This window comes from Equus asinus, chromosome 14 (assembly GCF_041296235.1).
Source record: "Equus asinus isolate D_3611 breed Donkey chromosome 14, EquAss-T2T_v2, whole genome shotgun sequence".
Lineage (NCBI taxonomy): Eukaryota > Metazoa > Chordata > Mammalia > Perissodactyla > Equidae > Equus > Equus asinus.
In genome coordinates, this window is record NC_091803.1 from 16,657,790 (window position 1) to 16,677,773 (window position 19,984).

The window sequence follows — 19,984 nt, forward strand, 5'->3', positions numbered from 1 at the left end:
TTGCATTCTGTGCAACACCTCGTAGCCTGTTGGTGCTGGGTACATGAAATGCCTCCATATTTGGCAGTGTTTTCTCACAAGGTATTAATTAATAAACATGCATATTATCTACCTGCCACCCCTAGGATGCCTGTGTCCACATCACCTAAAGGGGTTTTTGAAAAATAATTATAGATTCACAGGAGGTTGCAGAAATAGTACAGAGAGGCCGGGTGTACCCTCTACCCAGTGTCCCCTGATAGTTACATCTCATGTAATTATAATACGATATCAAAACCAGGAAATAGACATTGGTATGAAGTGTGAGTATAGTTCTGTCACTTTGTCACGTGTAGATTCATGTAGCCACCATTATAAACCAGATACAGAACTATTCCGTCACCACAAAGATCTCACTAGTGTTGACTCTTTACGGTTATGTCTCCCCTCCGCCACCATCCTTAACCCCTAGCAACCACTAATCTGTTCCCCTTCTCGGTAATTTCGTCATTTCAATGTTATATAAATGGAATCATATAGTACATGACCTTTCGAGATCGGCTTTTTTAACTTCACACAATGCCCTTGAGATCCATCCAAGATGTGGTGCATGTGAATAATTCATTGTTTTTCACTGACCAACAGTGTTCCATGCTATGACAGACCACAGTTTATTTAAGCATTACCCACTTGTGGGATTTCAGCCCGGGGCTATTACCGATAGAGCCGCTAAGAACAATCACATACATACAGGTTTTTTTCATGGACATGAGTTTTCATTTCTCTGAGATGAATGCCCAGGAACACAATGGCTGGGTCCTAGAGTAGATATGTGTTTAGTTTTTTAAGAAACTGCCAAGCTATTTTCCAGAGTGACTTGTGCCACTATGATTTTAGCTGTTCTAATAGGTACATAGCGATATCTCGTCGTGGTCTTAATTTCCATTTCCCTAATGCCTAGTGATATACAATGTCTTTTCATGTGCTTATTTGCCATCCATGGATCATCTTTGGTGAAATGTCTTGTGTTTTTGGTCTATTTTCTAAGTAAATTGCTTGTTTTCACCGCTGAGTTTTGACATGAGTCCTTTGTCAGATCCGTGGTTTGCAAATATTTTTTCCCAGTCTATAGTTTGTCTTTTCATCTTCACAAGATCTTCACAGAGCAAAAGATTTATTTTGATGAAGTCTAATTTATTGATTTTTTTTCCTCTTATGGATCATGGTTTTGGCGCCATCCCTGAGAACTCTTCACCAAGTCTTAGGTCCCAAAGATGTTTTTCTATGTTTTCTCCTAAAAGTTTTATAGTTTTATCTTTACATTTAAGTCTATGGCACATTTTGGGTTAATTTTCATATAGGTGCGAGCTTTAGGTCGATGTTTATTTGTTTGTTTATTTCCCTATGGTATGCAGTTGTCCCAGCATCGTTTATTTGAACAGACTCCTCCTCCATTGAATAGTTTTTGCAATTCAGTTCTTGTGCAGGGATATTTCTGCCCCATCTGTTCCATAAATACAATCAATTTTTAAATTTTATTTTTATTGAGATACCATTCACACACCATAAAATTCACCATTTTAAGGTGATTTTTAGTATATTCACTAGGTTGTGTAACCATCATCGCTACTAATTCCAGAATATATTCATCATCCCGGAAAGGAACCCTATTCCTATTAGGAGTCTCTCCATATTCTCCCCTCCCCCCAGCCCTGGCAACCACTAATCTGCTTCTGTCTCAATGGATTTCCCTATTCTGGACACTTCATATAAAAGGAATCGTATGTGGCCTTTCGCATCTGGCTTCTTTCACTTGGCACAATGTTTTCAAGGTTCATCCTTGTTGCAGCCTGGGTCAGAACTTCATTTTTATGGCTGAATAATAATCTATTGTGTGGCTTATCCCACCTTTTGTCTATTCATTCATTAGTTGAAGGATATTTGGATTGTCTCCACTTTTCAGCTATTATGAAGAATACTGTACCTTGGTGTACAGGTTTACGAGCGAACATGTGTTTTCATTTCTTGTGGGTGTATATCCATAGGGATGAAATTGCTGGGTGTATGGTGCCTCTGAGTTTAACTTTTTGAGAAACTGCCGAACTGTTTCCCACAGCAGCTGCACCAGGTCACATTCCCGCTAGCAACGCAGGAGGATGCCAGCTTCTCCACATCCTTGCCAACATTTGTTCTTGTCTGTCTTTTTGATGACAGACATCTTAGTCAGATGTGAAGTAGTATCTCATTGTGGTTTTCTTTTGCGTGTCCCTTATAACGAGTGACGTTGAGCATCTTTTCACGTGCTTGACCATTCGTGTATCTTCTTTGGAGAAATGCCTATTCAAATTCTTTGACTTTTGTCTTTTCATTGCTCAGCTGTAAGAAGTCTTATATATTCTGGATACTAGACCCTTATTAGATATATGATGTGTAAATATTTTCTCCCATTCCCTGGGTTGTCTTTTCACCTTCTTGATGGTGCTCACTCGACGCACAAAAGTTTTTAATTTTTATGAAGTCCAATTTCTCTATTCTTTCTTTGGTCCCTTGTGCTTTTAGTGTCATATCTAAGAAGTCATTGCCTAGTCCAAGTTCATGAATATTTATACTTATATTTTCTTCTAAGAGCTTTAGAGTTTTTGCTCTTATGTTTAGGTATTTGATTCCTTTTAAGTTAATTTTATCTATGGCACTTTTATATATAAAAGTGGGTACAACTGATTTTTGTATGTTGATCTTGTTTTCTGAGACCTTAATGAACTCACTTATTATTTCTAGGAGTTCTTTTTGTAGATTCCTTGGAATTTCTTAAAAGAACAATTGTGTCAACTGCAAAGAGGGACCGTTTTATTTCTTCCATTTTGATCTGTATGCCATTTCCTTTTCTTGTCTTCTTGCACTGGCTAGAACTTCACGTACGATGTTGAGTAAGCGTGGTGAGAGTGGCCAGCCTTGTTTTGTTCCCAATCTCAGGGAGAAAGCATTCAGTCTTTCGCCATTAAGTATGATGCTAGTTGTAGTGTTCTCCTTCCTTTCTTTTTCTTTTTTTGTAGACTTAAAAAAGTATTTAGTTGAGGAAGTTCCCCTCTATTCCTATTTTTGAGAGTTTTTATCATGAATAGGTGATCAATTTTGTCACACGCTTTTCTGCATCAATATGATTACATGGGTTTTCTTCTTTCAGCTGTTAACATGGTGGACTACCTGGGTTGATTTTCAAACACTGAGCCAGTGTTGCATCCCTGGAATAAACCTCGCTTGTGGTGTATAATTCTCTCTCTATTGCTGAGCTCTATTTGCGAGATTTTGTTAAGCATTTCTGCGTCTATATTCATGAGATATATTGGTCTGTAGTTTTCTCTCTCTCTCTTTTTTTGGTAGTGTCTTTGTTTGGTTTTGGTATCAGGGTATTTCTAAAGAAAATTAATTGGGAAGAGCTCCCTCCATTTCTACTTTCTGTAAGAGACTGTGCAGAGTTGATATTAACTCCTCTTTAAACATTTGGTAAAATTCTCCAGTGAAAACATCTGGGCCTGGAGGTTTCCTTTTTGGGAGTATTAAATTACATATTTAATTTCCTTAATAGTTACAGGGCTATTCAAATTATCTACTTTATATTGAATGAGTTGTGCTAGTTTGTGTTTTTTGAGGACCTGGTTCATTTCACCTAAGCTGTTGAATTCACGTGTGTAGCTATGTTCCCGGTGTTTCCTTATTTGAAGATGGCAGGGTCTATAGTTTTCTCTCCATTTTCTTCCTGATTTTTATAACTGTGTCTTTTCTTTTTTTTTTCCTTTGTCATTCTTGCTAGAGGTTTGTCAATTGTATTGATCTGTTCAAAGAACCAGCCTTTGGTTTCTCTGATGTATTGTTTTTCCATTTTCAATTTTATTGATTTCTGCTCCTTATAATTTCTCCCTTTTTGTTTGCTTTGGGTTTATCCTGCTTTTATTTTTCTGCCATCTTAAGGTAGGAGCTTAGATTACTGACTTGAGACTTTTCCTTTTTTCTAATGTCAGCATTTAGTGCTATCAGTTTCCCTCTCAGCACTGCTTTAGCTGCATCTCACACATTTTAATATGTTGCAGTTTCATTTTCATCAATTCAGTGTATTTTTAAAATTTCCTTTGAGACTTCCTCTTTGACCCATGGATTATTTTAAGTTTGTTGTTTAGTTTCTAAGTGTTTGGAGATTTGTCTGTTATCTTTCTGTTATTGATTTATAGTTTTATTACAGTGTGGTCAGAGGACACATTCTGTATGATTTCAACTCTTTTCAATTTGAGGTTTGTTTTATGGCCCAGAATACACGATGTACCTTGGTGTATGCTCCTCGGGTGCTTGAAAGGAATGTGTATTCTGCTGTTGCTGAGTGGATTGTTCTGTGAACGTCAATTAAACCCTATTGGTTGATGGTGCTGTTGAGTTCTTCTACATCTTTGCTGATTTTCTGTCTAGCTGCTCTGTCAGTTGCTGACAGAGGGGTGTTGAGGAATCCAAGTATAATTGTGGATTTGTCTATTTCTCCTTTCATTCCCACCAGTTTTCACTTCACATATCTTGCAGCGTTGTTGTTTGGTGCACACACATTTAGGATTGTTATGTCTTTTGTTGGATTGACCCTGTTTCCATTATGCAATGTCTCTCTCCGTCCCTGGTAATTTTCTTTGCTCTGAAGTCTACTTTATCTGATATTAACATAGCCACAAATACTTTCTTTTGATTAATATTTGCATGCTATATCTTTTTCCATCCTTCTACTTTTAACCTATTTATAGCATTATATTTGAAGTGAGTTTCTAATAGAAAGACAGCATATAGTTGGAACATTTTTTTTAAAAATCTATTCTGCCAATCTTTGTCTTTTAACTGGTCTATTTCATCCATCTATAGTAGGAAAGGATATCTTATTACTTCCAGGTCGGGGTGAAAGTCCTGGCTCCCTGCCTTAAAAGAATGGCTAAAGAAAGTTCTTTAAACAGAAAGGAAATGATATAAGAAGGAATCTTGGGAATTTGTGACCAATAGTAGATGCAAAAATGCAGCGTTCCACTTGGCTGAGCTGGATCTTCAAAGAGAAGGCAGAGCTTGGGACATATGCAATCTTGGGTCACTGCATAGCGACCCCACAGCCACAAGAGAGAATGTGGAGAGGATGGCAGTTTAGAAGACACTATCTGTGAGTGATGGCTGGTATGACTTTGCATTAAGGAAGAACTTATTAGTCAAAGTCCAACCTTATTAACTTAGTATCCCAGGTCTTGCATGATGTTTTAGATTGAGTTTCCCCAGAAAAAGGCCTTGAGATAAGAATTTGAGTGTACATAACATATTTTGGAAGTGATCTCAGGAGACACCAATAGGAAATGAGAAAGCATGACAGGGAAGGGAAAGCAGCCAATATGGGTGTATTACTAGGCAAGTCACCACTGTGGGCAACTGAGCTTAATCTTGTTGGGGACCTCTGGAAAATAAAGGTCGAACGTATGTCTCAGAGTTAGCCCGACTCAAGGGGCAAGGGAGTAGTACTGATTCCAATCAGTCATGGGCTGACAGCTGCTGGGGTTGGGGTGTGCACTTCCTGCCTGCTGTGTATGAGGGTAGAGCGGGCCCTCAAAGAGAGGCAGATGCTGGCAGACTGGGATACAGTGGCAAGGTCCGAGGGCATATGAGTCCGGCGCTGACAACATCTGCTTCCCTGGACCAGGCCCCAGCCTACTTTTCCAATCTATCACCCACCACTCACTCCATAAACACATTGGGCCACTCTATGCTTTCCTGAATAATGAGACAACCCCTAGCTCACTTCAGGCCTTCAAGTGGTAATTTCCTTACATCTCCTGAATGCTGTTTCCTCCGCTGGAACATCTCCTCTCCACTCGCAGTCTCTCCCTGCCAAAACTCTACTCACCAAACTAGACCCCAAATGGCAAAATGCCTCTTCCATTTGATGAGAACATCATGATCATGTTTTCCGTGGGGTCTCGGTGATTCCTTCCACGTTCCCAAACAGCAGCAGCCCCCGCCCCCTGCCTCTGAAGGACTCTGGCATATTTTGTCCCCCATCTATGATACTTGTTTACAAGTGTAATATATTTATTGATGCTCTTAGCTCCCTATCAGACTGCAGGCTCCTTGAGGTCAGGGGTGAAGTCTAAGTATCTTTGCACAAATGAAAGACACAGCAAACGTTAATGGACTATGCAACCAAAGATGAATGTTGCCAGATATGCTTTGCCCAGGCTCAACTCTGAGTCGGAGTGGTATGTGCACAGGAAGAGGAGAAAACACGCAAGCCTGCTGGACCAAATCGGAATTGATGGGTCGGTCAGTAAGATGGACCTTTATCTGTAGTTCCACATCCTTACCAGCAGATGGCAACAGTCTCCTACCATCTTTTAAGGACTCTTATTACCTCTCTCCTGACAACTGGTCAATTTACAGCAAAGTCTATTCTACGATGTCTTTACTGAGGATCTACCTGAGATCCAGGGTCACCTGCAGGCATTGGGAGAGGAAGTCCAGGGAGAAATATGAGAAAAGGAAGACTTAGTTCAATCTTTGGACAGTACGGTTCAGCAGTGGGGGGCTGGGGGTGGCGCTGGGAGGGGAGAAATGAAATACACACAAAGCAGTTAAGACCCTCTATAAGATAAGAGACCTGTGTGAGTTTGACTAGAGACATCGTCTGCTTGGGGCTCAGTTTCTTCGTCACAAAACAAGGAGGTTGGAATCGATATTCAGGGTTCCTTAGAGCTCCTGAACTCCCTCAGTGCATGAAAGCATGCTCATGAGCAATCTAAAAGAGAGACAAGTGGGTGCAGATCTAGCTGTGCAAGGCTTCCTGAAGGAGGTGGGGCTGGTCCAGAAATATGCGCAGGGTTTGGTAAGGGAGAAGCAATTGCAGTAAAAACATCCTCGTCCACACAGCACTTGGTTCTTCCCATTCATTCCTCTTTTCTTTTCATTGTTTGCACAACCATTCATCTTCACTGTGCTAGACACTCTACTAGGTGCTAGGGGCGGGAGCTGTAAAAGTGGTAAAACTTGCCCTGATTCCTAGGAGTTCATGGTCTAACAGAGAGCTGATGTGTTAACAAGTAATTACAGCGCAATTTGTACAGTGCAATGAGATAAGGATTGTCAAAATAACTAACATTTACGTAGTGTTGCCTTATCTTTTATAAAACACATCTAGAGTGTTCCTCAATCTTGAGAGGTAAGTAAGACAGAAGGATTTCCATCTTCAAGGAAACAGAGGTAGAGACACGGAGTGGTGGGTCTGACGTCACACTTCTGTGAGCGGTGGAATGTGAGCCATCACCAGTTCCTCTTAATCCACATCCTGTGGTTTTGTCCACTTCCTCACACCGATTACGATAACATGACCCCACTAGTCATCTACAGAATTGGAAATCTCTGCCCTCAGACCAGAACAGCAGAGAAATCCTCTTTTACTCTTTACTAATTGGGAAACAAACAAATCTCTTGGTCCCTTGAGAGAAATCCTGGGCTACTTGGGTAGCATATGCTCCCAAGGTGACTGTCAGGGGTTGGCGTCTTCGCTCTGTCCCACGGTCACTGGCTCTCCAAGGCCTTTCAGGCTTGTCCCAGGCTGCTGGGAATCTCATGAGACACCAACCCTCCCTGCTGAGTCACCGACGTCAGAGTGAGTCACTCTCCCTCCAGTTCCATTTGGTCAAAAAAGGAGCTGCATACACGCGCAGGACCCAGGAGACCCATGTGGTGGCCGCCCCCCAGGAGACTTCTGAAGGGCCTCTCAGGACCTCTTCAACTCTGGACCTTTAAGTCTCAAAAATCTCAAGTTTGAGTCCTGGCTCGAGCTCAGCCACCCCAACTTTGGCGGCCTTGGTTTCTTTAATTTATAACAGTCCCTCTCATTTGTGCATAATTTTAAAAGCAATAAAGTACTCCCACATCCCCATGATTTTTTTTTTACTTCTTACAGCTCCATTATAAATTTCACTCCAATTTATAGATTAAAAAAAAATCTACCCGTGGCCGAGTGGTTAAGTTCACGCGCTCCGCTGCAGGCGGCCCAGTGTTTCGTCAGTTCGAATCCTGGGCACCGACATGGCACTGCTCATCAGACCACGCTGAGGCAGCGTCCCACATGCCACAACTAGAAGAACCCACAACGAAGAATACACAACTATGTACCGGGGGGCTTTGGGGAGAAAAAGGAAAAATAAAATCTTAAAAAAAAAAAAAATTAAAAAAAAAAAATCTAAGGTTCTAAAAATTTAAAACTAGCTCAAGCCGCAGAGCTCGAATTCAATAAATACCTGATTTATTCATTCAGCAAATATTTACTAGGAACCACCAATGGTCAGATGCTATTTGAGAATACAAAGGCTGACAAATCATGGTCCCCAGCCTTGTGGCACTCATGTTCTAGCAGGAAATATGGACACTGTAATACATTATTACAATGTGATGTAATCAGTCTTACGGTAGAATGTGGGGGGAGGAAAGAGCAGTGACTTTGGGGTTACTTTTATGTGCCAGGCCCTGCAGAATGAGCTTTTGTCACAATTTCCTTTGAGATCAGTCAGGATAGGTTAAGTTTTGCTGTGGAACAAATAAGCCCAAACCTCAGTTTATGTCCCACTCATACAACACGTCCAACGTGGGTGGACAGGAAGCTTTGCTCACATAGTCACTCAGAGATCCAGGCCACCAGACATTCCTCTTGACCACGCTTTCATGATTGCAGTGGCAGGGGGGAAATGACTCTGAACCAGCAGCTGAATGTGGTGGCCCATAGTGACACCTGTCAGTTCCACTCATAATTCATCGTGAAGATCCAGCTACAAGGCGTCAGTCAACCACAAACGCGCCTGGAAGGTCAGTCTTCCTCATGCCCAGAAGGAAAGGAAAAACAAATAGGAGTGGGGACCAAGGTCAAGTAGAGAAAGCCATGCGTTATCGATAGCATGCCACCTGCTTTATCAGATTCTGAGTTTGTGGGAACTACTTCACTTCTCTGTAAGGTGTAGGTGACCGATAGACTTTTGGATTCTATACCATTTGATGGAGGTTCACTTCTCTTCTCTGTGGAAAAACCAGTTTGCCTCTGTTTGCACATTCATTTCAATATTCCTGATCTATAAAAGTGTAGGTTTTTCAGATTCTCTTTTGAACCAGTTGTAACATCTGCCTGGTTCCCTCATGATGAGTAAATAAAATCTTTAACATGTGTTCATTTTTATACCTGCATGAGAGCCATGATTTTGCCTTTTTCTGAAAAATATCTTTCAGTGAGACATCTTAGGGATGAGGAAAGAGATTGAGCAGTTAAGAAACTTTCCCAAAGTCACCCAGCTAATGAGTGGCAGAGGTGAGAATTCTAATCCCTTCTCTCCAATCTCAGAGGCAGAGGGTGGGGTTCACTCACTTTCAGGGCCCAAGAAGGCCAGGTGTTCAGGCTGGGTCTCGGCAGACGAGCAGAGCTTCTGCAAGCAGAGAAGGGCATTCCATGCAGCGGCATGGGAGGCCGGGAAGGGCAGAGTGCATTTGGAGAGCCAGAAAGAGCAAAGCGGGGGAAAGGTGGGAGGGGAGCTGAATTATGAAAGGCCTCCTACGCTCATGCCAGGGTGTCTGGACTCAACTGTGTCAGCAGCAGGGAGCCCTTTGTGGACTTTAAGCAGGAACGTAAACAATCAAATCTGTGTTTTAGGAAATCATGCCTGACATTTGTATGGCAAACAGGCTGGGGACACAGTCAAAGGCAGGGATACACCCATGTTCACAGCAGCCTCATCCACGACAGCCAAAAGGTGGAAACAACACAAATCCGAATGGACAGCCAAAATGTGGGCTATCCTCACAATGGAATACTACTCAGCCTTCAAAAGGACACATGCTGATACACACTACAACGTGGATGAATCTTGAGAACATTATGCTAAATGAAAGAAGCCAGACTCCAAAGGACAAATATTATGTGATTCCACTTATAAGAGGTACCTAGAACAGGCAAATTCATAGAGACAGAAAGTAGAACAGAGGTACCGAGGGGGTAGGAGGGAGGGAGGAGGGGAGAATTCCTGTTTAATGGGTATAGAGTTTCTGCTTGGTTTGATAGAAAAGTTCTGGAAATGGATAGTGGTGATGGTCAAACAACACTGTGAATGCACTTAGTGCCACTGAACTGTACACTTAAAATGGCTTAAATGGTAAATTTTATGTCATGTGTATCTTACCACCATAAAATATAGTTCTTTTAAAAAGGCAGGGAGACCACCACACAGTCCACGTGAGAAGTGCCCAGGGCCCCAAGCAGGCAGGACAGGAGGCATGGGGAGAGATGAACTCCTGAGCCACCCAGGGCTCAAATGCAGAGGCCGCTGTCCCCACCAGGGTCCTCTCCAGGGCTCACGTGCTTTGATTCTATTCTAAAATTCACTGCTTCTGTTACGCTTCCCCTCTGAGTAATCTAACACATCTTTGATCTAGTGCCCATGTCTGACGCACTGTCTATTGGATGAAGGAAGTAAGCTCTTCATACCAGTGTAGTGGATGAAGAAAGGAAGGAGAAAAAGCCAGAGCGCCACAGCAGTGGCTCTCAGTGGACCCGGGGAAGAGGGAGGAGCATCTTAGAATGGCTGGGAAGCTTTTTCTAAATAAACTTGCTCCTGACCTTCAACGAATCCTCTCCACCCCCCACGCCCACATTCCAGTGTGCTCTGAGGGGGGATGGAAGCTGGGGGTAAGGAACCAGGTGACGTGGATTCTTGGCAGGTGAGGAACCCAGACTATCAATGGATTTGGGGCTCCGTAGACACTGGGACCCTGGGACAGAGAAGAGAGAGGCTGTGGTTGGGGAGAAGGAAGCTAAGGATTGGCCAGAATGGGGTTGGATCCTTATAAGTCAAACACTCTTTTCCTTTCCTCTACCTCCCTGCTCTTCTTGTTAATGACCTTGCCTCCTCCATTATTAATCCACTGTTTCAGCTGAAGCTATGACTCCATGGGTCCATTAAGGCTCTCCTGGGGCATCAGGCTTCCACCGAATGCATTAGGGCTGAGACGGCTCAGGCTGGGAGGCACCAGGAGCTGGCTCTACTAGGCCATCCCACCTGCCCTGGGGAAGAGGGTTGCTGCCTCATCCCTTCCCCGCCCTGCTCCCAACCAGCAACCCCAGCAAATTCAAGTTGCTTCATTAAGGGTGTCTCCGCACCAAGCGGGTTCCTGAGCCCCAGTGTCCTATGCGATGATAATTCCCCCCACGTGTGAACCAGTTTTCTCCTACAAAGCCCTTCCGCACACATGCTCTGCACGGGGCACAAGAGGGCACGGGCCTGGACTCAGGCTGCCTGGGCTTGGATCCCGGCACCACCACTTATCAATGTGAAGATGTGAGTTAAATCCCTGCACCTGAACCCTCCATCAGCCCGCTTCCTTACCAATAACATGGAGACTGTGGTGACACCAAGCTCTTGAGGCCGCCTGAGGACTAACTGAGGTCAGCATAAAAAGCGAGGGCACAGTGCCTGAGACACAGCAAGCGACCGACAAACGGCAGCGGCTGTTGCTGCTTCTCTTGTCATTTTTATCATTGTTACAATGAGGAAGTTGGACGAGATGCTCTCTGGCTCCTCTCAGGTGCTAATATTCTGTTCGTTCATTAAATAACTATTTATTGAGCACGGAGTATATGCAAAGCCCTCTTCCAGCTGCCGAGGATCCAGCGGTGAAGAAGAATATTCTCTGTCCTCACAAGATCACATTTTAGCACAGGAGCCAGATGATAAGCAACAAGCATAATAAGCAAGGAAACTAGAGAGTGTGGTAGGAGGTGGTAAGAGCTCCGAAAGAAATCGAACGAGGTAAGGAGTTCAGGGAGTCGGGGGTCAGGAAAAGCCGCATCGAGAAGATGCCATCTGAGCAGACTTGAAGGAGGGGAGGGCATGAGCCTGCAGGTATCTGAAGGAGAATGTTCCAGAACACGGCAATGGTAGTGCAAAGGGCCCAAGGTAGCAGTGTGCCTGGCTTGTCAGAGGAGATGTGTAAGGAAAGAGGAGAGAAGGAGGAGTCGCACGTGATGTCGGAGAGATAATGGGGGACAAAGTCTGTAGGGCCTTGTGGCTTATTGCCAGGATTTTGGCTCTTACTAAGAGAAATGGGAGACAGGGGGAGGGGGCAACGAAAAGGTGACATATTCAAAGGACCACAAGCCCTGGTGAATTGGAGTCCAAGTTCTAGAGGAGGAAGGTGGTAGCCAGTGAGAGGAAAGCACAAAATTGGGTGATTGATACCTATGAGGTTAAGGGTATGAACTTGGGATTGCGTGGCTGAGACTGGGTGGCAGACAAGGAACTGAGGGACCAGGGCGTGGAAAGATCATCTTTGTTCATATGGCAATCACCAGGAATCAGGACGGGATGTTGGCAGGAGTGGCAGTGAGCCAGGAAGCTAAAGTCATCAACGTCTTAAAATGCAGGTTTTATTATAATTCAGGTATGGCAAGACCAATAGATCAGGAGATGACTACATTGAAGAGATGGTTTGTTATACTCACAGATCCCAAGAGGAGGGGCACGCCACACCACACAGGGCCACACGGGGAAGCACCAGGTCGGTCAGGAGGCACAGGGAGCGGGGGAAACATGGGCAAGAACCTTTGTTGTGGTTTCTGTGGGAAGGAATGGGTGAGACAGAGTAAGCAGGTTTGGGATTGGCTAGTTTGAATATTTAGTGGGCTCTGGGACTTAGGGACTGTCCCCAGTTTTCTGGTGGTGGGCGATTAGGGCAGGGGGGTAGTGGCCCAGGGTGTGAAAGCTCCATAAAGGAGGTGGTTAGAGTGCGGACTCGGTTGGTTTGTATGTGAAAGGTGCTCGCAGGTGAGTTATTTGCTGTCTCTGGGAGTTAGCTAACCAGGGGAGGCGTAATCCCTCCAGGGTCAGCTAGGTCCCAAGACGGCAAAGCATCAGAGAGTGAAAGACATGATTACTACAATCAGGAAGTGAGGCAGGGTGACCGCGGCAGGGCAGTAAACGGCACCAGCAGTGAGGAGTGCTGCGCGGTGTAGCTGATGACACAAGAGTGGAGGCTGAGGGTGTGAAGGAGAGAGGCAGGGAGGATAGTGTGGAAGCACCCCTGAGGAGCCGGGAAGACACCTACCCCGCTCCCAGGGGTAGGGCCTGGGAGAAAGAGACCCCCCCCTCCAAGAGAGCTGCAAAACAGCAGCCTGAGCAGAGACCCAGCTTTCATTAGCGGGAAGGTGAGCGAAGGGCGAGGGGATAAGGAGTTTTGCTGCTGACGGACATGAGTTCCAGAGTATACAGTAGAGGGGTTTCTAGAACTGGGGGGAGGTAGGAGGTAGGGACAAGATGGGCATGGATGGAGCTGTGTGGGGATTAGAGCAGAGAGGAGAGGTGTGACCTGTGGGTCTGGGCTTCTCAGGGCTGCTGACGTAACAAGGATGAGAGGCCCAAGGAGGTGAGTCCTGTGCAGTCAAGGCAGATGGTGGGGCAAGGCCAGGAAGGGGGTAGGTGGGCAGCCAGTTACCCAGAGCACGCAGGCCCTCTGCTGACCCCTGGATGGCGAGGAAGAGCCCTGGAGGTGTGGTTTGGTTCCCCATGTGGCTCTCACGCTTGATCTCTGCCGGAGGAGGGTGGATTTACCCCCACTGTGCAGGGCTCTCTGGGCCTCTCTTGACGAGATGCATCAGGGGAGCTGGGTTTTTCCTAGTGGGCAAGACTCCCTGCTGGCCCTGGAGGGTCTTGATGCCCAGGGAAGCCAAAATGGACTCAGGGAAGATCGGATCCCTCTCAATCCCTGTTAGTGGAGAGTAAGGGGCCTGGAACGGGAGGTGGGCACGCCTGGAGATGGGAGGTCTTGAATTCCAGGATTTGGTGGCACAGCTGGATTCTAACTTCTGGCAGGAGGGTCTCAGGTGCGTTGGATCAGAGGTCCCCAGGGCGGGGGACTCATGCCACACTCTTCAGAGCGCCCGGCTGCCCTGCAGATGCTGCTCCCCACTCTCTGAGGGCCAGGATGTTCTCCTCGGTGTCTAATAGTATATGAAGCATTTTCAAAACCATCATCTCAGAGGTTTTCAAATCTTTTTTTTTTTTAATTAGGGAAACTTTTTTCAAAATAAAATCTTTTACAGAACCACAATGTGAAAACCAAGTAAAACTGACATTTATAATTTCAAGTTTAGAAGTGAAGGGGCTGGCCCTGTGGCCAAGTGGTTAAGTTTGCACGCTTCACTGCAGGTGGCCCAGTGTTTCGTTGGTTCGAATCCTGGGCGTGGACATGGCACTGCTCATCAAACCACACTGAAGCAGCATCCCAAACGCCGCACCTAGAAGGACCCACAACAAAGAACATACAACTATGTACCGGGGGGCTTTGCGGAGAAAAAGGAAAAAAATAAAATCTTTAAAAAAAGAAAAAAAGAAGTGAAGTTATAAAATCAATCAATAATCTCCTGTATGTCAAAATTTGTTTTATAACATATTTTGGTGAGGTGTCGCTTGGATCATTGCTTTTTAAAGGGTTAAAAATATATCATTTAAGGGGCAGGCCCTGTGGCACAGCAGTTAAGTGTACACCTTCCGCTTTGGCAGCCTGGGGTTCACTGGTTCGGATCCCGGGTGCAGACATGGCACCGCTCATCAAGCCATGCTGTGGTAGGTGTCCCACGTGTAAAGCAGAGGAAGATGGGTACAGATGTTAGCTCAGGGCCAGTCTTCCTCAGCAAAAAGAGGAAGATTGGCAGTGGATGTTAGCTCAGGGCCAATCTTCCTCCAAAAAAATATTTAAATGAAATTCAAATAAAATGTTTCTAGAATTCCTGGAGCTTCCAAGGGACACTGAATTGAAAGTGGCTGCCTCTGGGAAATGATAGGAGGAGAGGAGAGGAGAAGAAGGAAAAGAAGAAGACTGCTTTTTTTGGTTATTAGGCTTAGAGAAGTATTTGATATTTAAAAATATGCATTATACATTACAACTATACATTACATGTATATGTAATGTAACATGTAATGTATCTATACATTACAACTTTGATAAAAATAAAATTTTTTAAAGGGAAAAAAGAAAAAGACAGCATTATTTTCTTGGATCCAACAGTTTGCTGAGGTAGGAATTAGTTCAATCTCCATTTTACAGATAAGGAAGTTGGGCATCGGAAAGGTGAAGTGATCAGTGTATGGTTAGCAAGTGGGTCTGGCACTTGGCGCCAGGTCAGCTGATGCCACAGTCTGCACTTTCCCTGGCTGCACAGCCTCACTGTCCAAGGAGAAGTGGCCAGCTGCCTGGTACACTGGGCGCTGAGAAGATTCCAGACCCACCATCTCCTTCTTTGTCTGCTACTGATGTCTGCAACTCCTTTAAGGGCAGGCAGCATCTCGCATCCCACAGACTCAGGAAAGCAAGAGCTCTCCTCTGACCCTCACTGGCCACCTTTCTTGTGAGTTCCTCTTTCCTGTGTTAAGAATTTGAGTGCCCTAAGCAGAAGTAGCAGACTCCTGTTGAACCTGGGCTCTTTCCTCGTTCCTCTCTCAGTAGGGACAGCCGTGGAGGAAGGGGAAACCCAAGTGCCTGCCCATTCAAACAGAAAACTGCCGAAGGGACGCCACCCTTCCTCTCACTGTCCTCCTCAGCCTGACCTAAGCTCAGATACTCTCTCCAAAGGTTTTGAATCTTGAGCAAGTGAGTGAAGGCTGAAGAAGGAATGGATGGATCCACCCAACAGTTTCTATTACAAGACATTTCCTGTGACTCCAGCTTCTGCGCTGTATTGGTTATCTACTGCTGTGTAACAAATTGCCCCAAAACGTAGTGACTGAAACAATAAACATTTATTATCCCACAGTCAGGAGTTTGGGAATAGCTTAGCCAGGTGTTAGCAGCTTAGGGTTTCTCATGTGGTTTCATTCAGTGGGCCGGCAGGAGCTGCAGTCATCTGAAGGCTTGACTGTGGCTGCAGGATCAGCTCCCATGATGACTCAGTCACATACGTGGCTGATGGCAGGGTTCCTGAGTTCCTTCCATGTGGGCCTCTCCCTAGGCTGCTTGAGGGTCCTCATGACATGGCAGCTGATCCTCCTCCAAACGAGCTGCAGTGTCTTTTATGACCTGGTCTCTGAAGTCACAGACTGTCACTTCTACTTTGTTCTCTACATTAGAAGCGAGTCACTATGTCCAGCCCACTTTCAAGGAGAGGAAAACTAGGCTCCACCCCTTGAATGGAGGAGTATTAAAGATTTTGTGAACATATTTTAAAATCACTGTATGAGTCCTTGGGAGTTGCCACGGTTCCCTCATTTACAAGCCTAATTCTCCTGCCTGTTCTGCTCTAACTGCAGGGCTGGCGTTGCTTCACGGACGTGTGACCTATGTGGGCAGTTGCACAACATCTTGCACTTGGAAGGTTCCCACATTTGGTTTAATGCTCTGCTGTTGTTGTCTTGAAATTCATAATCCTTTCTGAACAAGTGGCCCTGTATTTGCATTTTGCACCAGCCTCTCCAAATTGTGTAACTAGTCCTGCCAGATAGTCTTCCTATAAATTCCCTTGTGTTTGAATTAGCCAGAATTACTATTATTATTTTTTTGCCACCAAAGCTCTATGATACCGTTGCTTGTCTCATTCATATCTGGACCCACTGCAGACCAACAGATTGTAGGCACTCGGCCAGTATTTCTTCATCACTGGAAACTGACACAGTTATAAGTTATGTGCCAGATCCTAAGAACATTTTCTGACTAGTACTTAAGGGGAAGGATGGTATCCTCTGTGGACCGTATATGTTCTATGTCTCTGGACACGGATAGTAATTGGTCATTAAATATGTAACTGATGAAAAACAGGCAAGAATGGAAGGTTAGAACCCAGCTGTGTCTGACTCCAAAGCTCTTGCTCCTCCCTCTACACCTTTCTGCTTCAAGCGATTCACCCTGTTTTTGAATCCATGGCATTTGTGTGTCTATGGTATTATGTGTCAGGCTAACAATGTCTTGTCACCAGACTCAAATCTCCACGTAGGCGGGGACCACGTCCGTTCCTTTGCCTGTAACGTCCTTGTGCCCCGCACAAAATCAGCCAGAGACATTCAGTGAATGAATGGGAGATGGGACTGGAGACACAGGACAAGTGGCAAGATGGAAATACAAGCAAAGTTCTGCTCTCCTGTGTTTCTCAACTGAGTATATTTACAGAGGTGTGTAAGTCCCGGAAGAGGAGGTGAGAGCCTCGCATTAGAGGGACAGGGTTAAGGTTGTGGGTGGGAAGCGTCTCAGTGTGCTTGGGCTGCCACGACAAAGCGCCACAGACCAGGTGGCTTAAGCAACAGAAACTTACTTTCTCACGATTCTGGAGGCTGGAAGTCCGAGATCAAGGTGTCAGCAGGGCTGGTTCCTTCTGGGACATCTGTCCTTGGCTGGGGGATGGTCCCCCTCTCCCTGTGTCCTCACATGGTCTTCCTTCTGTGTGTCTGTGTCCTAATCTCCTCTTCTTATAAGGACACCTGTCATAGTGGATTAGGGCCCATTCTAATGACCTCATTTAACTTAATTACCGCTCCAAAGACACTATCTCCAAATACAGCCACATTCTGAAGGACTTGGGGTTAGGACTTCAACATATGAATTTGAGGGTCCATAATTCAGCTCATAATAGCCCATTCCTAGGCCCTGTTGCATGTTCAGGAAGACACAGATGTGGCCCTGGGAAGGACAAAGGGTCTTTCAAGGAAATGGGTTTTTTAGGGGACCTTGCTTCATCATGAGGCGGAATTGAGAACTCAGATTGCCTTTGGCCCTCTTTCCCATATGCCCTGCCACCCACTATGGGGCAGTCTCCTGCTGCCTACAGAAGCCCCACACCCCACTCACAGGGCCTCCACCCTCTCTTGCTCTCTGCTGCGGGAGTCTGGCTGGCTCCTACCATCCTTCCCGAAAATGATCTTAGCAACCTGTTTCATTGGTTAGAGACAGCTAGAAACTACAGAGAAAAAGTATTATTCAAGAAAGTCTGTGTTTCCTCATCATCAAGCAAACTTATCCACACTACCCAAAGCAATCTACAGATTCAACGCAATCTCTATCAAAATTCCAATGGCATTTTTCACAGAAATAGAACAAACAATCCTAAGATTTTTATGGAACCACAAAAGACCTTGAATAATCAAAGTAATCTTGAGAAAGCAGAACAAAGCTGGAGGCATCATGCTCCCTTATTTCAAACTATATTACAAAGATATATTAATCAAAACAGTATGGTAGGTATCAAAAACAGACACATAGATCAATGGAACAGAAGAGACAGCCTAGAAATAAATCCATGCATATGTGGTCAATTTACAACAAAGAAGCCAAGAATATACAATGGGGAAAAGACAGTCTCTTCAATAAATGGTGTTGGGAAAACTGGCCTCTCCTACATCAAAACTATCTTGCACCAAAGACAAAAATTAACTCAAAATGGATGAAAGAATTGAATGTAAGACCTGAACCATAAAAGTCCTAGGAGAAAACATAGGCAGTCAGCTCCCTGACCACTGTTGGTGGTGAGTGTTTGGATTTGACACCAAAAGCAAAGGCAACAAAGAGCAAAAATAAATGAGTGGGACCACATCAAACTAAAATGCTTCCGCACAGCAAAGGAAAGCCATCAACAAAGTGAAAAGGCAACTACTACGTGAGAGAAAATATTTGTAAATCATATATCTGATAACGGGTTAACATCCAAAACAAAGAACTCATACCACTCAATAGCAAAAAACTCCAAACAATCTGAGTGAAAAATAGACAGAGGATCCAAATAGACATTTTTCCAAAGAAGACATACAGATGGCCAACGGGCACATGAAAAGCTGCTCAACATCGCTAATCATCAGGGAAATGCAAATCGAAACCACAGTGAGATATTGCTTCACACCTGTTGGAATGGCTATCATCAAAAAGACAAGAAATAACAAGTGTTGGTGAGGATGTGGAGAAAAGGGAACCCTTGTGCACTGTTGTGGGAATGTAAATTGATGCAGCCACTATGGGAAACAGCATGGAGCTTCCTCAAAAATCAAAAATACAGCTACCCGGGCCAGCCCCGGTGGCCTAGTGGTTAAGTTCAGCACGCTCTGCTTCAGTGGCCCAGGTTTGGTTCCCAGGCATGGACCTACACCACTTGTCATTGACCATACTGTGGTGGCGGCTCACATGCAAAAAGAGGAAGATTGGCAACAGATGTTAGCTCAGAGCAAAACTTCCTCAGCAAAAAGAGGAGATTGGCAACAGATGTTAGCTCAAGGCAAATCTTCCTCAGCAAAAAAAAAATTAAAAAAAAAATAGAACTACCATATGATCCAGTAATTCCTCTTCTGGGTATTTATCTAAAGAAAATGAAAACACTAACTTGAAAAGATATATGCACCTCCACGTTCATCGTGGCATTATTTAAAATAGCCAAGATATGGAAACCACCTAAGTGTCCATCGATGGATGAATGGCTAAAGAAAAATGTGGTATATGTATTCAATGGAATATTATTCAGCCACAAAAAAGAATGAAATTTTGCCATTTGCAACAACATGTATGGACCTTGAGGGCATTATGCTAAGTGAAATAAAGTTAGACAAAGAAAGACAAATACCATATGATCTCACTTATACATGAAATCCATAAAAAACCCACAAACACCCCAGCTCGTAGACACAAAGAACAGATTGGTGGTTGCCCGAGGCAGAGGGTAGAAGTGGGGGGGGAACAAAATGGGTGAAGGGAATCAAAAGGTATAAACTTCCCGTCATAAAATAAATAAGTTATGAGGCTGTAATGTACAGCACAGCGACTATAGTTAATGCTGTCTTGCATATTTGAAAGTTGCTAAGAGAGTAAGTCTTAAAAGCTCTCATCACAAGAAAAAAATTCTAACTATGTATGGTGATGGGTGTTAACCAGACTTACTGTGGTGATCATTTCACAATATATACGAATATCATTATGTTGTACATCTGAAACTAATATAATG